The 10,487-nt window shown below is 40.8% G+C and overlaps 1 pseudogene; it reads right to left on the reverse strand.

Annotated features, from left to right (window-relative positions):
- Positions 1–9,938: 9,938 nt before the first annotated feature.
- Positions 9,939–10,081, reverse strand: LOC123611854 (U6 spliceosomal RNA; annotated as a pseudogene).
- Between the last annotated feature and the right edge of the window lie 406 nt (positions 10,082–10,487).

Consider the following 10,487-nt stretch of genomic DNA (forward strand, 5'->3'; position numbering starts at 1 on the left):
CTCCCTGTACAGACTTCTTCTCTTCAGAGGCAGGGGCTGGGGGACAAGTGCGCCTTGTGCTCTGCCCTCAAGGTCAGCAGATTGAATGTGGCCTTGTGTGCGTTGTGAATGTACAGTGCATGACATCATGCATATTCAGTGGGCTTTCCAACTAGCAGAGTCTCACTGCGACCACAATTTTTCTTTTTAGAAAGGCACTGCTCTTTGACTTCTAAGATTGTTTTATGGTCCTGGTACTTTTATCTTTTTTTCTGTCTTAGCCATGATTCTTCCTCCTCCTGACTTGCTCCTTTTCCTCTCTTTGTCTCTCCTTCCCTTGTTTTTCCTCCACCCTGCCTTCCCCTGTTCTCTCCTCTCCTCCCTTTCCCTTCCTCTCCCTTCCCCTCCTCTCTCCCTCTTTGTTTCCATCTTCCATACATAAAACTGATATTGACTCTCAGTTTTATATGAATAAATGGAAACCTGCTCTGTCGCTTTCGCCAAGTTCCAATCCTGCATCTCCAGCAGACTCCCAGATGTTTATACTTGGACACCCCGTTATTAAATCCAAAATAAAACTCATAATCTCCTAAAGAGATGCTTCTTCCCATTTTCTTTCGCTTTTTAAATGACGCTTTCAGTCTCCAAGCTGCCTAGACTCTGAGCCTCATAGCCATCCTTTGTTCTTTCCTTAACTGCTCCAGTGAGCCAGGCAATGAATTCTGCTCTTTTAGTCTTTAAAATGCACCCTAGCTCATCCCTCCTCTTCATTTCTACCATGGGTCTTGGCCTTTGTTGGGCTGGATTATAATAATGGGCCCTCTATGCTCTTCCATCCTCTATTCATTTTCCCCTTGGGTCCTCTGAGTCTGCTCCCACCCCAGAGGGGTCGCACTCAAACACTGCTTGACTCAGAGCACATCTAAAACCTTGTATGATTATCTAACTGAACCTTCTCTGTGGGAACCCACATCCTCAGGATGGTGTTTGAAACTTTTCATCATTATTTCCACCTGATCTGTCCAAACTCTTCCATTCAGCATCATTTCCTCCCGCCTGTATGTACACAATTTTCATTTCCTGCCCAAACCTTTCCTTGTACTTTCATTCCCACTTAGGATGCCGCAGTCCTTCCTCTCCACCTATCTGTGACCTATCCACTCTCCTCCAAGTCCACGTAAAAACCCTCTTCCTTCGGAAAGGATTTATGGATGAAATGACTGGATGTCTGGTTTTGCTTTAAACTAATCCCATGGGCAGTGGAAAAGTGTGTGGGCAGTATAAATGAGATGGCCTGGCCGTGTGGTGATGTGTTAGGTATATGGGGGTTCATTACCCTGTTCTCTCTACTTTTGTATATGTTTGAAATCTTCCATAGTCAAAAGTTTAAAATGAAAAATGAAACAGAAGCGAGAAGCATGATTATGAAACATGATGTCCTAAACCAGCAGGAATCATCAGCCGTCAGGGAGGATTCCAGCAGAATGGCAGGGTGGTCTCGGGGAGGTCTGCTGAGGAAGAGAAGGCTGGTGGCCACATAATTTCCTGTCAAATTAGACTCCACATGGGCAAGGATTTGTATTGTTCTGTTTATTGCTGTACCCAGCATATGAAATATTTCCGGCCCTCCATAGTGTTCATTGGATGAATTTACTGAATGAATACATGATCTACAGATCAAGGTAGCTCTGACAACAGCCTGCAGATCCATTCTGTAAAAGAAGAAGGAAATGGCCACACTTCTCTTGGCCTCTGATCTGTTCACAGGGTACCATGAAAGCACAGATGTAGGTGTCAAATAGCATCAGATGTCATCTATTCAAAAGATTGTCACAGTGTGCTTCCCACACTCTATGTGTGGATGAAACAGAGGACAAGGAAGCCTCTGCCCCATAGTTTTGTGTGGGGAAGGAGGTACAGACAAGAAAACACCTGGGGCAGATGGAGACATGCAGAGTGAGGCACACAGAGCCATGGTAGGATAGGAGCAGGACCATTGATTCTGGAGGTCCCGGAAGGCTTCCCAGAGCTGAAACTGAAGGATAAATAAAAAGTGGCCTTGTGAAAGGGGAAGAGAACCCTGTTTCTAGCAAAGAAAACAGCTTGGAGAAGAGAGGAACTAATGAAAGTGGTTTGCTCTGAGCAGGTCATTGAGCAAAGGGGATCAGGTGAAGTGGTTGAAAAATGTCAAGAGAGAAGACTGGACAAGAAACAAGAGCCAGTGGGGGAGGGTATGGCTCAGTAGTACAGTGCATGCTTAGCATGCACAAGGTCCTGGGTGCAATCCCTAGTACCTCCATTAGAAAAATAAATAAATATATCAACCTAATTACCTCCCCTCCTCCCTCATTAAAATCTAAAAAACCAACCAAACAAAAAACAAAATAGGAGCCTGATTCTGTAAGGTCTCATAGAGCATTTTAAGGAATGTGAACTTGATACAAAGAGCTAAGAAAAGAGATTGACAAATCTTGGAGGAGCCAGAGTGATGCAATCAGATTTTGCATTTTAGAAAGTTCAGTCTGGCTCAAGTGCAGAGAATGGGTAGAAGGGCCGGGGAGTGGAGGCTGGAGACAGCAAAAGGAGTTACAAACCTGTTGCAATCCTTTTAGAGAGAGGTGATTGTGACCTCATCCAAGGATAGACTGGGGATGCAGACATTCTGGGTGGATGGTGAGACCCTTCTTCAAAGTAGGAAATGAAGTAGGTATCCATTCGTGTGGAACTTTCCTCACTTGAATGCAAGTTATTTGCCCCAAATAGCCTTTATTTGAGAAAACAAAGAAATGTCTTTGAAATGCTCCTACTATATAGAGTGCCTAATTTTGGAATAGATTGCAATTTGAAGAAGAAAAAACTGGTGGCCTAAGAATGAGGAAGTTGGATTCTGGTCTTTAAGTGCTGTTTTGATTATTCTGTTAACCTTGTTATATACTTATGTATATAAGTTCCTCCATTGCTTTAGTTCATTGTCTCCAATCATGGAGGTTGATTTTCTTGAATACTTCATGTTCCTTGATTGTGGGTTTAGCTTTGTGGTTGAGTTTCCCTGTTAGATTTTCTGCCGCCTCTGTTTGCATGGTCTGCCTGGGAAAGAGGCAAGAGTTGCCCTTGTGGCTTGCGTCCTGGCCTGCTTTCGGGAAGGGGAAGTGCAGGGTGTGCCACCTGGCAGGGCACCTTAGTGACTGGTTTGTTAGATATTGGTACTCACCACTCCCTCCTGAGGTCAGGGCCTGCTGCCCTGTCTCTGACCTGGTGGAGCCCCATCACTGCTGCCTGGCTGCTGTTGCTATGGTATCTACTTCCTGTCTGTAGCCGGGACCTCTTTCTGCTGCACGTTTGTGCAGCCTCCAGGTGTACATCCCTCCCCCTGCAGTCTCCTCCTACCTTTCTCGGCAATCTCAGATGAGTCTAGTCTACAGATTTCCTTTTCAATCCAACCTCCTCACTCTTATTTTTCAAATTATTTATGACTAAATTCTTAATCTCATTTTTAAGCACAATTATTTCTAGAAATTTGGACGAAACTACAACTTGTGCTTGGTCTACCATTTTGAAGTGAAAGTCTCAGTTTGGCGGGTGGGGAGGGTATAACTTAGTGGTAGAGCGCATGCTTAGCATGCACAAGGTCCTGGGTTCAATCCCCAGTGCCTCCATTAACAATAAACAAATAAATAAACCTAATCCCCACCCCCACCCCCGCCACCGCCAAACACACACACACAATTTAAAAAAAAAAAGGTAAGAAAGAAAGTCTCAAATAGGACAAAACCAGCCAGGTATCTCAGAAGCCAACCCTCTGATGGCCATTGGGATGAGTGTTTATTCACCCGTCTTCTCCCAAAGTGCAGTAAGAGGAGGATGTGAACGTTTGGTGAAGAAGCAGGGACAATTAATTTTCTTAAAGCTGGCTTCTTGTTAATCTGAGTGGGGAGTTAGAAGTTTGCATCCAAAAGAATAAAAGAATATTTTTTGATCTTTGGGAAATGGGTCACTCAAAGTCAGAAACACAAGGTCAGGAAAATATCTCCACGCACTTGCCTGTCAAAGTTTGAAATTACCTAATCCCCAGGTGAGTGAATTTCAAGCCCTGTATCTGGCAGGGCTCCTCCTCTAGGCTGAGAAGCTATTTGGCTCCAGGCAGCTGGAGAATCCAATCCAGCTGAGCAGGGGGAGGCTTGCTGGAGAGCTAGCCAGGTGCACTACTTGCTCAGAGCTACACATGGGGAGAGTGGATTGCACATGGGTGAGGGACAGCCTGAGGGCTGACTCATCAGAGCAGAGAGGATTTGGAGGGCTCTGGAATTCTCATTAGGCCTTGGTGGTAAGATGAAATTTTGGCTTTGATCCTCTGGGCAGGGTCAGACCCTGTTGAGAGAGATGCCAGTCAGAGGCTACTCTATTTCACAGAGAAGGGGAAAAACTGTAAAATCCTGAACAAGGAAAGAAACCTTTTAAAGCTCTTTTTTTTTTTTTTTTTAAGGGAAGTGTCAGTCTATACAGGTACAGTGTAAACAGGATTGAATAACTTAGTTAAGAAATCACTGCTTTGTTTCCCTTCAAGAAGCTGTATAAAAAGATTCAGGACCATGTGACCATTTTCCAAAATTTAAATGTGCGTGGCCTACACAGGTGTGGGGGTGGGGAAGCGGGTTGGGTGACGGCATGAAAGAGTTAACTATGGTGCTTAAACTTCAGAGCCCTCGCTTGCGCTTGCGGGAGTGGGAGGGGGTGCTTCTAGGGCCCTGATGGTGTGTTCACCTGGTCACATGGTTTTGTAAAATTTGCAGGAGTAAAATCAATGCCTCTTTCTATGCTGACTTCCCTCCATCACCAGCCCTTTGTATTACATGGCAGCCAAGGGTGGTTTGGGATCTGGCTAAAGAAATATTCAATTAAAGATATACACTGAGTTTGGGTTCAGTGTGACATATTTATATAGTTTGCAGGCACTCTGGGTACAGTTATTTCTGGCTGTTTGAATGTAGGAATGGCTTTCAGGAATGCTCTTTTTTAAATTTTAAATTGAAATATAACTCATATATCATAAAATTGATCCTTTTGAAGCATACCATTCAGTGATTTTAGTATATTCAGAGAGTTGTGCAACTATCACAGTGATTTAATTCTAGAACATTTTCGTCACTCCCCAAAAGAAACCCCATCAGTAGTCACTACCATTCTCTCCCTCCCTTCACCAGCTGATCCTAATCTCTAAATCCCCTCCTAATCTACTTTCTGCCTCTGAATTTGCTTATTCTGGACATTTCGTGTAAATGGAATCATACAATCTCTGTCTTTTGTGTCTGGCTTTTTTTCACTGAGCACAGGGTTTTTGAGTTTCATCCATGTTGTAGCATGAATCAGTACGTTATTCCTTTTTATGCCCAAATAATACTCCATTTTGTTCATCCACTCATCAGTTAATTGACACTTGGGTTGTTTCCAGGAATGCTCTTCCTAACCAGTGGGTTAAGTCAACCAGCATGAGAGGCCAGCGGTGGTATCATGCTATGAACATGGCCCAGGGTGCCTGATGCCAGGAGTGTGAAGGTTATGGAGGAGAAACAGATTTGAAATGGAGTCAGAAACTACTGTACTAGAGGAATGACTAAATCTGTCTATTGTCTCAACAGAAGTGATACTACAAAATTGTCAGAGGCTATTAAAATATTTGCAGGCAAAAAAATCTAGAAATACGCATCATAGAGGTATGTCAGGTAGTTAATTAAAACATCATTTTTCTGGATTGGGGCATATTTTTGATAATTATCACTTTTTAAAAATGTGTGATTTGTGATTTAGTTTCTCATTTTTAATTTAAAAAACTTTGAAATCTAATTATTTTTAAATTTTTCTTTCTTTTCTTAAAGCCCTCAGAGTCATATATATAAGCTTCAAACTCCTCAAAAGCAGGACCCACCCTGCCCTAGGGCAACACGTTCAACCCACTTCCTTGCTGGACGCTTAGAGGTGGTCAGGAGCTCTCGCGAGGGGTTTCCTCCCAGGGAATTACAGCAAGCTGCTCACTTTGTGGTTTTTCTACCTTTTTATTGTCCACCCTTTTCTTTTTCATTTCAGGAGCACTTTCAGGGGAAATTAGCTTATGCAACACCTTTACTACATGTACGATTCCTTGAAGAGTTGCTGTAATTGACTGAATATTGTTCAGCAATGATTTCCCTCTCCGCTCCCCTCCCCTTTGGGGTGGAGTCTACTTCGCTATCCTTCAGCCGCTGGGTTTGGTCATGTGACTTGCTTTCGCCAATGGGATGTGGATAGAGAAGTCCACGTGACAGTTCCGAGCAGCAGCTTCAGAGGCTTAGCAGGTTGTCCCGTTAGCTCAAGCTCTGGAAGCCCGAGGTCCTTCAGCGTGGCTCCTGGAAGAAGATGTGCAGGACAGACGTGCATCCTGAAACCTACATTCAGCCTAAAGAGGAGCAATTGTCGCTGACCTGCAGACCGTGAGTGAGAAGCAGACCTTTGTTATTCTAAGCTACTGACCTGGGGGCTGTCTGAAACAGTAGAATTGCAGCAAGACCTGACTGATACAGTTGCACATTTCCAGTTTGAACAGCAGAGCTGGTATCATTTATCTCTCAGGAGGCAGTTAGGCTTAGCCCCAAAGCCTAGCTAATATTTATCTCTCAGGAGGCAGCTGAGCTTAGTCCCAAAGTTCAAACTTCCAAGATCTCTGACAGTAGATCCCAATACCTTACCTTTCCGGGTTCCCACTTCACACGCTTCTGCCTTTCGAGGAAGTCATTTTCTGAGTGGAGTTTATGTCTCATTTTTCTCTCCTCCCTTCAACTATAATTTACGTACAAATTATTTCACTGTTTCCACTTTCTATCATTGTATTTTTGTCACTTCAATTAAACTCCTTCCAGGTGTAGCCCACTACGCTTCCCCAGCCCTCTAATCTGTAGCTTCAATTTGGCAACCTAATCAAAAGTCTAAACAAATTTTGGGAGTCTTTAATCAAGTAGTTTTACTTTCAGAAATTTACCTGAAAGAATAATCACACAAATATGTTAAAATGTATGTACAAGGATTAAAAATATAGCAAACAAATTTTTGTTCCTTTTTTTTTTTTTGGCTGAGTACTATATCATATATATTACATACACCACATTTTCTTTATCTATTCATCTGTTGATAGACACTTAGGTTGCTTCCATATCTTGGCCATTGTAAATAGTACTGCTATGAGCACTGGTGTGCATGTATTTCTTCAAATTAATGGGTTTTTTTCTTTTGGATGTATACTCATGAGTGTAATTGCTGGATCATATAGTAGTTCTATTTTTAATTTCTTGAGAAACCTCCATACCGTTTCCCACAGTGGCTGCAACAATTTACATTCCCACCAACAGTGTATAAGGGTTCCCTTTTCTCCACATCCTCACCAGCATTTGTTATTTACAGACTTTTTGATGATAGCCCTTCTGACAGGTGTGAGGAGCAGTTTATAGAAGTTTTGATTTGCAATTCCCTGATGATTACTGATCTTGAGCACCTTTTCTTATAGCCTGTTGGCCATCTGCATTTCCTCTTTGGAAAAAATTCTGTTCAGTTCTTCTGCCCATTTTTTAGTTGGGTTGTTTGTTTTTTGGTGTTGAATTGTATGAGTTGTTTATATATGTTGAATATTAATCCCCTATTGGTCATATCATTTGCAAATATTTTCTCCCATTCAGTAGGTTGTCTTTTCACTTTGTTGATGGTTTCCTTTGCTGTGCAAAAGCTTTTAAGTTTAGTTAGGTCTCATTTGTCTATTTTCGCTTTTATTTCCTTTGCTTTAAGAGATGGATCCAAAAAAAATCCTGCTGAAATTTATGTCAAAGAGTGTTCTGCCTATGTTTTCCTCTAGGAGTTCTATAGTATCTGGTCTTACATTTAGGTCTTTAATCCATTTCGAGTTTATTTTTGTATATGGTGTTAGAGAATGTTCTAATTTCATTCTTTCACATGCAGCTGTCCAGCTTTCCCAGCACCACTTATTGAAGAGACTGTCTTTTCTCTATTGTATATTTTTGCCTCCTTCATCATAGATTGACCATAAGTGTGTGGGTTTATTTCTAGACTTTCTATCCTGTTCCATTGGTCTATATGTCTGTTTTTTCTGCAAGTACCATACTGCTTTGATGGCTGTGGCTTTGTAGTATAGTCTGAAATCAGGGAACATGATTCCTCCAGCTCTGTTCTTCTTTCTCAAGACTGTTTTGGTTGAGGTCTTTTGTGTTTCCATACAAATTTTAAAATTATTTGTTCCAGTTATGTGAAAAATACCATTGGTTTTTAGATAAGGATTGCATTGAATCTGTAGATTGCCTTGGATAGTATGACCATTTTAACAATATTGATTATTCTAAGACAAGAATGAAATTTTGCCATTTGCAGCAACATGGATGGACTTGGAGGGTATTATGCTAAATGAAATAAGTCAGAGAAAGACAAATACTGTATGATATTGCTTATATGTGGAATCTAAAAAATACAACAAACTAGTGAATATAACAAAAAAGAAGCAGACTCACAGATATCAAGAACAAACTAGTAATTACCAGTGGGGAGAGGGAAGCAGGGAGGGGCAGTATAGGGGGTACTGGATTAAGAGGAACAAACAATTAGGTATAAAATAAGCTACAAGGATATATTATACAACATGAGGAATATTGCCAATGTTTTATAATAGCTATAATTAGAGTATAACCTTCCAAAATTGTGAATCACTATATGGTACACCTGTAACATATAATGTTGTACAGGAGCTATACTTCAGTAAAAAAATAATAATAATTTAAAATTTTTAATAAATAAAAACAAAGAAAGAAAAAAGAAACAACTTACATGCCAGCTACAGGAGATTGGTTAAATAAGATATGTCAATAGAATGGAATAGTCACAGTGTAACCATTAAAAGTGATACAGTAAAAATCTGTTTATTGACATAGAAAAAAGAGGGTTACCCAACAGAATGAACACTATAATCTCATTTTGTGAACACAAAATATATGTATATGTCTAGAAAGATATGTGCCAGTCATTTACTGAGGTTATATCTGGTTGTTAGAGTTATGGGTGTTTTTTTTTTTTATCAATTTCATTTTGCTTATATTTTTTTGTCTTCTTTTACTAGCCATATTTTCTAATATTCTGCAAAAAACATGTTTTACTTTTGCAGTAAAAACAAATGTGTTGTTATTTTGACCCTTAGCAACTCCTTTAGATGGATTAAGAGGACCTCTTTTTCTTTTGCTTTTGGATTTTTTATTTAATTTCATAGATTCTCAGGGATTGGGAATAAAGGTTGGGGTTTAACACAAAGAAGATGACAAGGATGATGAGGGAGGTGGTTCTGTTCATAAAGAAAACAGCAAAGGTCCAGGCATGTATATATATAGAGAGAGGGCATGAAATGCAAGATTGCCAAAGTGATGAAGGCGGCACAGGTAAGATGGATATCCTCCTTCCTATAACAGTTTAAAAAAAAAAAGTTAAGCAGATGCTGATGAGCTTGAGGTTTGCATTTCCTGACAGAGTCCAAAGCAACACAAGGTGGTTGCTTTCCATCCCCAAAGGCCTGGAGGTTCTTTTACTGTAGAGTGTTAGTTGGGGAGGAAGGGGCAGATCCATCTGAGAGAATTTTCAATTCATTATATTTTCCCCATGAGTCAGTAATGAGCAACCTTTCATTGCTTGAGGATCAACTTAGGAAAAATAAAATCTCTGAGAGGCTTACATGACATGTAGCAGGTCACACAGGAAGCTGGTGGTGAAGTCAGACTTTCAGCCCCACATGTATTCCACCCATGTTATTTCAATAATTTCTGAGAAGACCTATGATGGTGGCAGCAGTGGCAAAGTTAACCCAGAGTTGGAGAAACAAGCCATCCTCATTCTAGACTTCTGGCTGAGTCATGTGGCCCCACCACACAGATAGATTGTTCCTAGAGAAAATTGTGGAACACTTGATGAATTTGTGTGCCATCCCTGGGCAGGGGCAGTGCTCATCTCTGATGAATTTGTGTGCCATCCCTGGGCAGGGGCGGCGCTCATCTCTGTATCCTTCCAGTTCTAGTACGTGCTCTGCTAAAGCAAGTACAGAAGGAACTCTCATTGTCAACCACGGCTTGGGCTCTCTACTTTTTTCAGAGAAGGGGCAATTCCAGATTGTGTTCCCCTTCTGAAATAAACAATGGTAAAGAAATAAAATCTAAATAAATGGCAATGTCCTACTGTATAGCACAGGGAACTATATTCAACACTTTGTAGTGGCCTATAAAGAAAAAGAACACAAAAAGGAATATACACATATGTGTAAGTGAATCACTATGCTGTATACCAGAAACTAACAGAACATAGTAAATCAATCCTACGTCAATAAAAAAAGAAATAAAATCAATAAAATGAAAAAGATAAAATGTAGGAAGAGAGACATGATAGTGACATATGCTGAGATAAAATTGTTCAACAGTATGATCAGCTGAGAAAGATCACAGAGT

Source organism: Camelus bactrianus, chromosome 6 (assembly GCF_048773025.1).
Source record: "Camelus bactrianus isolate YW-2024 breed Bactrian camel chromosome 6, ASM4877302v1, whole genome shotgun sequence".
Classification (NCBI taxonomy): domain Eukaryota; kingdom Metazoa; phylum Chordata; class Mammalia; order Artiodactyla; family Camelidae; genus Camelus; species Camelus bactrianus.